Source organism: Terrapene carolina, unplaced genomic scaffold (assembly GCF_002925995.2).
Source record: "Terrapene carolina triunguis isolate 2854851 unplaced genomic scaffold, T_m_triunguis-2.0 Scaffold212, whole genome shotgun sequence".
NCBI classification, from domain to species: domain Eukaryota; kingdom Metazoa; phylum Chordata; order Testudines; family Emydidae; genus Terrapene; species Terrapene triunguis.
Genome location: NW_020664563.1, coordinates 707,043 through 714,262, shown reverse-complemented (window position 1 = coordinate 714,262; position 7,220 = coordinate 707,043). Strand labels below are relative to the sequence as shown.

The following is a 7,220-nucleotide window of genomic DNA, read 5'->3' as shown; positions in this document are numbered from 1 at the left end:
GGGGGGGAGGGGCGCAAGGTGGAAGTTTTGCCTAGGACACGAAACTTCCTTGCACCGGCCCTGGGTACTTTACTGAACTGGAGCCTTCACTGCCCATGCTGTTTGGTTTATGTCATCCTGTTAAATCTGTCATCTAATTGAAAAGGGAAGTCTTTCTTCCCTCTTTTTGATGATGATGGATTTACTGCTTGGGAAAATGAAGACCTCTATTTATGCCCAGAACTGGTAATGCAAAGGAAGTGTCAGCCCAAGTATCTCCCCCACTGCCTCAGCACCCTGACCTACATGGGCCACCTCAAAGACTTAGAGAAGAATTAATTTTCCATTCCACTTCAAACCTCAGCTTCCCCACCAGCCAGGGTGTTAATGGTGATGTACACCAGCTCACTACACAGTTATTAAAGAGTCCTTAGAAACGGAATGGCTTTTGGTCACGATTAGTAACCTAGCTTCTGGTGTGAAACATAAAAAATAAAACTGACAATTAATAAACACCCACCAAAGCCTGCCCAGGCCCTCAAATACAAATCCAAACTCATGTTTTTCCAAACCAAAACATTTGCTAACTATCTTGGGCCAAAACCTCCAAGTCACACCCTGGCAACCTGCTGGTTTCAGTCAGACTGACCAGGGAATGCAGTGGGGAAGGGATTAGAACTTATGGATGAGTTGGAAAGCTTTAAATACAAAGGAGAAGGAGACATATAAAGCTGTGCACTGGTCTCTAAGACCAGATTAGTGCTGTGGCCTTTAACTTTGGAAGATCCAGCTTTAAATCTCAAACAGGTAAAAAGGGAAAGTGAGTCTGATGTTCTCATTCCATTTCAAATCCTACCACAATGTGAAACTCTCATGACATTAGAGACAACTGGGGAGTGGGCAGGCGGCTCTGAGGTTCATTGGCACAGCTCTGTAGGGGGTCAAGGACAGGAATAGCATGGACTGCTCTGGGTCAGGACTGAGGGACATGGGCAGGGAGGAATTTCAGAAGCCTGCACTATGCTTTGCTCAAGGCAGCCCTATCAGCCCCTCAATTTCATGAGAACAATATTCACTTAATTTTTGTTTTAAACAAATGCAAAATTGTTTGGTGTAAGTTTCAGGGTGCTCCTAAGGAGTTCTTCATACAAAGCTAAGTCTTAGATATATGTTACATTGGTGAAATATTTTGCAAGATACCACAAAGAAAAAGAAAAAGAGATTACTGTCCTTGCTAGTAAAAAAACCCCCAACTCAATAAAGAACTCTATTTAAAAACAACCATGGCTCTCAATCTACAACAGTCAACTCTTGCACTAAATTCTTAAAACCCCATAGTCAAGTATTGCTGAAATAGTGACAAAACTCAGCAAAGTCCAACAACTCCACAGTAAAGGCTATTGTGAAAATCAACACAGAATATGTCTCCTGGGAATGCCTTAATGATAAGGTCAGTGTTAGGTCTAAACTTCCTGGCAGTGTTTGTGTCATAATCTGAAGATTGCTTTTAAACACTAGTGCTTGAATTTTGTGCCCTTGATTTTTTTTCTTTTCAAAAGGAATTGTTCCTGGAAAGTTATAAAACTGAATATTATTTACTGAATACTGGAGCTGCTTCTTCGAGGACATAAGTCAAGTAATTGATTAGCAGATTTAACTCAGCGAATCCTAGTTATCTTTTTGCTAAAGAATTTCAAGGTTGATGAAACATTCACACTTTAATTTGGTTTTATTTTTGTCTGTATTATTGTAGCATCCTATGAGCCCCAGGCATGGACCAGTTGTCAATAGTACCTTTATTGATTTTGAATTATACAATGAGAGAAGACCCCCTATCTGATCATTCTAGGACTGCTGGATAAATATTTAGAAATAAACAGCAGCCCCATTGCAAATAATCATACAAAACGACCATTCAGCATAGAAGTAAAGCAAAACCCCATCTTTCCTTGTACATTGCCCACAACAGTATGTGCTTCCTCTGTTGTTCTGCTAAAGAGATCTCAGTGCTGGTGAAAGATGCTGGATTGAAAGGTTACAGCGAACACCTCTTTCAGTACCCTGAGCAGATATAGAACAGGCAATGCCAGTTTATGCTACAACCGCCCCTCATCAGCAACAGAAGCCAGTGCAAACATCTCACACGTGAGCTGCGCAAATTCCACTAGCTCCATTACTTCACAGCTGAGTTCTAAATCTCGACTCTAATACAAGTAGAATTGGAATCTAGCTAATTCAGAGAGGATTTACCTTCCATGATTCTCCAGGAAAGCTACATTACACAGCGCTGATGCAGCTGGACAGACCCTGGCTCCATCTATCAGCTGCAGAGAACACAAGTGGGACCCTGGCTAAGGAACTATTTGCCAGAAGAGAACAGATTATGTCCAAACCTGATGTTCAGTTCAAGGTGTAAAACACACCGCTTCTATAAAGCCTCTACCAGAAGCAAATCTCTTGCAAAAAAAATTATATAGAATCCTGCTCTTCTGTCCAAGAAGAACATAGAGGAAGAGAACAGAGTGCCCAGTGTCTAGTTGGGCACGAATACACCAAAACACATGCTTTGCTGTTTAGATCATTACAGTCCAAACAACATAGCAAAGAAAAAAAAAAAAGACTTTCAATGTAATGGCAGAGTGAGAAAAGTCATGTGACTTGCATGCTCACATCCAAACAGGCTTTGGAGTTTTCATACAACTCCACAGCACTCCCACGGGGACTTTGAAGAAGAAAGGTGTGTGAAAGACTAATATGCCCCAAGCCCAAAGTCTTGGCCAGTGCTAATTCTTAGGTTGAAAGTTGGGGACAGCCCAAATTCAGCCCAACTCAGGGATGTTTTGCAACTTGCCAGGAGCCAGTGATTTGTAAGCATCCTTATCTTTGACAAGGAGATGTGTTCCCTGTCAACATTGGATTTGCCATGGTCTATCTTGATCCAAAGAGAGAGCCCTGTATTGAAGGTGAGGGTAGCAACAAGTAGACCCTGTAGCCTATCTTTGGCCTTTGGTCTGTACTCTGGCTACCTATGCTGTTAGTCATCTGATTGGAAATCTGGAGTTGTAAAAAATGAAGAGGAAAACAGACTCCTCCCTTCTGAGGTATAATAGCAACTGATCAATTTTAATCTTCAAGCCACTTTGCCAGCATTAACTTTAATCAGTCCTCACAATGTTCCTGTAGGAGAGGTAAATATTATTTATTATCCCCATTGTGGAGATGGGGAATCTCAAGTTTGGGGTAAAGTTACTTGCCCCAGGCTACAGAGGGAGTTTGTGGCAGAGCTACGATTAAAATTTAGCTGCCCTGATTCTGAGTCCCATACTCTAGCCACTAAAGCAAACCCCATTTCTATGCTCTAGATGTCCTACAGTAAAATTAGGTCTATATTTTATATTTGGGGATGGGTAGATATCCTTATCTGCTCTTGTGCCTTGAGGACCCCAGTTTCCCTTGTTTTACATCCTGCCCCATCTTAGGGCTGTTAAACATTACGTGCCCAGATATTGCTGATGTTTTTCTGCAGTCTTGGACAAACTCACAAAGGTGTCAACACAGTCTCAAGAGCATCCCTGGAGAAGGATGGCATAGACAGCACTCTCTTTAGAGATGCTCCTCAACAGACAGGAAGACAATTTTCTCTGTTCAGCCTCTTACGTACAAAAAGCGGTTGGCTCTGTCTCCATAACCCTTGCTGCAGCCCTCAGCATCATTATTTGAAGTGTAAGACACAAACACCTATCCATGCAAAAAATCAATGTAAAGATGAGTGATTAGAAAGAAATAAGACATTTAGAAACATGAGAACGGCCATACTGGGTCAGACCAAAGGTCCATCCAGCCCAGTATCCTATCTACCGACAGTGACCAATGCCAGGTGTCAAACAGAGGCTAGGGACACCATTCTTTACCCATCCTGGCTAATAGCCATTAATGAACTTAACCTCCATGAATTTATCTAGGGGTATGTCTACACTACGAAATTAGGTCGAATTTATAGAAGCTGGTTTTATAGATATCGGTTTTATACAGTCGATTGTGTGTGTCCCCACATAAAATGCTCTAAGTGCATGAAGTCGGCGGACCACGTCCACAGTACCGAGGCTAGCGTCGACTTCCGGAGCGTTGCACTGTGGGTAGCTATCCCACAGTTCCCGCAGTCTCCGCCGCCCATTGGAATTCTGGGTTGAGATCCCAATGCCTGATGATGCAAAACAGTGTCGCGGGGGGTTCTGGGTACATGTCGTCAGGCCCCTCCCCCTCCGTCAGAGCAACGGCAGACAATTGATTCGCGCCTTTTTACCTGGGTTACCTGTGCAGACAACATACCACGGCAAGCATGGAGCCCGCTCAGCTCAGCGTCACCATATGTCATCTGGGTGCCGGCAGACGTGGTACTGCATTGCTACACAGCAGCAGCCCCTTGCCTTTTGGCAGTAGATGGTGTATTACGACTGGTATCCGTCATCGTCGTACTCCAGTTCAATCAGAGGCACCTGGGCAGACATGCTTTGTCTCCTGGAGACTCAGTCCTGCCGGCAGTCCTATTGAACTGTCTTGACGATGATGGCTAGCAGTCGTAGTACAGTATCTTCTGCCAAGCACCCAGAAGCTGCAGAGGGCTATCAGTCATGCTGCACCGTCTGCTGCCAGCTTAAGATGTAAAAAATAGATGGACCAGATTTGTTCTGTATTAATTTGCTTCCCCCTCCCTCCGTGAAATCAATGGCCTGCTAAACCCAGGGTTTTGAGTTCAATCTTTGGGGGGGCCATTCTGTATGACAGTTGTTTGTGTTTCTCCCTGATGCACAGCCACCTTTGTTGATTTTAATTCCCTGTACCTGTACGCCATGTCGTCAGTCGCCCCTCCCTCCCTCCGTCAGTTTTGCGCCTTTTTTCAGACCAGACGCCATAGCACTGGGATCATGGAGCCCACTCAGATCACCGCGGCAATTATGAGCACTATGAACACCACGTGCATTGTCCTGGAGTATATGCAGAGCCAGGACATGCCAAAGCAAAACCAGGATCAGCCGAGGAGGCGATTGCAGAGCGGCGACGAGAGTGATGAGGAAATTGACATGGACATAGACCTCTCATAAAGTACGGGCCCCAGCAATGTGCAAATCATGGTGTTACTGGGGCAGGTTCATGCCGTGGAATGCCGATTCTGGGCCCGGGAAACAAGCACAGACTGGTGGGACTGCATAGTGTTGCAGGTGTGGGACGATTCCCAGTGGCTGCGAAACTTTCGCATGCATAAGGGCACTTTCATGGAACTTTGTGACTTGCTTTCCCCTGCCCTGAAGCGCCAGAATACCAAAATGAGAGCAGCCCTCACAGTTGAGAAGCGAGTGGCGATAGCCCTGTGGAAGCTTGCAACGCCAGACAGCTACCGGTCAGTCGGGAATCAATTTGGAGTGGGCAAATCTACTGTGGGTGCTGCTGTGATCCAAGTTGCCAGGGCAATCAAAGACCTGGTGATATCAAGGGTAGTGACTCTGGGAAATGTGCAGGTCATAGTGGATGGCTTTGCTGCAATGGGATTCCCAAACTGTGGTGGGGCGATAGACGGAACCCATATCCCTATCTTGGCACCGGAGCACCAAGCCACCGAGTACATAAACCGCAAGGGGTACTTTTCAATGGTGCTGCAAGCCCTGATGGATCACAAGGGACGTTTCACCAATATCAACGTGGGATGGCCGGGAAAGGTACATGATGCTTGCGTCTTCAGGCACTCTGGTCTGTTTCGAAAGCTGGAGGAAGGGACTTTCTTCCCGGACCAGAAAATAACCGTTGGGGATGTTGAAATGCCTATCGTTATCCTTGGGGACCCAGCCTACCCCTTAATGCCATGGCTCATGAAGCCGTACACAGGCAGCCTGGACAGTAATCAGGACCTGTTCAACTATAGGCTGAGCAAGTGCCGAATGGTGGTGGAATGTGCATTTGGACATTTAAAAGCGCGCTGGCGCAGCTTACTGACTCAGATAGACCTCAGCGAAACCAATATCCCCATTGTTATTGCTGCTTGCTGTGCGCTCCACAATATCTGTGAGAGTAAGGGGGAGACATTTATGGAGGGGTGGGAGGTTGAGGCAAATCGCCTGGCCGCTGATTACGCGCAGCCAGACACCAGGGCAGTTAGAAGAGTACAGCAGGGCGCGGTGCGCATCAGAGAAGCTTTGAAAACTAGTTTTGTGACTGGCCAGGCTACGGTGTGAAACTTCTGTTTGTTTCTCCTTGATGGACCCTCCGCCCCCCTGCCCCCCGGTTCACTCTACTTCCCTGTAAACCAACCATCCCACCCTCCCCTCCCCCCTTCGAGCACCGCTTGCAGAGGCAATAAAGTCATTGTTACTTCTCATTCATGCATTCTTTATTAATTCATCACACAACTAGGGGTATAATTGCCAAGGTAGCCTGGGATGGGTGGGGGAGGAGGGAAGGAAAAGGACACACTGCAGTTTAAAACTTTAACACTTATTGAAGGCCAGCCTTCCGATGCTCGGGCAAGCATCTGGGGTGGAGTGACTGGGTGGCCGGAGGCCCCCCCACCGTGTTCTTGGGCGTCTGGGTGAGGAGGCAATGGGACTTGGGGAGGAGGGCTGTTGGTTACACAGGGGCTGTAGCGGCGGTCTCTGCTCCTGCTGCCTTTCCTGCAGCTCAACCATACGCTGGAGCATATCAGTTTGATGCTCCAGCAGCCGGAGCATCAACTCTTGTCTTCTGTCTGCAAGCTGACGCCACCTATCATTTTCAGCCCGCCACTTGCTCTGTTCATCCCGCGATTCATCCCGCCACCTCTCCTCTTGTTCATATTGTGCTTTTTTGCACTCTGACATTGACTGCCTCCACGCATTCTGCTGTGCTCTTTCAGCGTGGGAGGACATCTGGAGCTCCGTGAACATATCATCCCGAGTCCGCCGTTTTCTCCTTCTAATCTTCGCTAGCCTCTGCGAAGGAGAAACATTTGCAGCTGGTGGAGGAGAAGGGAGAGGTGGTTAAAAAGACACATTTTAGAGAACAATGGGTACACTCTTTCACGTTAAATTTTGCTGTTCACATTACACAGCACATGTGCTTTCGTTACAAGGTCGCATTTTTCCTCTTATATTGAGGGCCTGCCGGTTTGGTGTGAGAGATCACTCACGCAGTGCCAGGCAACAGAATTCGGCTTGCAGGCAGCCATGGTAAGCCACAGTCTTTTGGCTTTTTTAACCTTCATAACATGTGGG

The 7,220-nt window shown here is 46.5% G+C and overlaps 1 protein-coding gene across 2 annotated transcripts in view; it reads right to left on the bottom strand.

The window, feature by feature from the left end:
• The window catches only part of ATF6 (activating transcription factor 6), a 367,785-nt gene that overhangs the window by 53,328 nt on the left and 307,237 nt on the right, over positions 1-7,220 (bottom strand). The gene's annotated exons all lie outside the window — the stretch shown is intronic.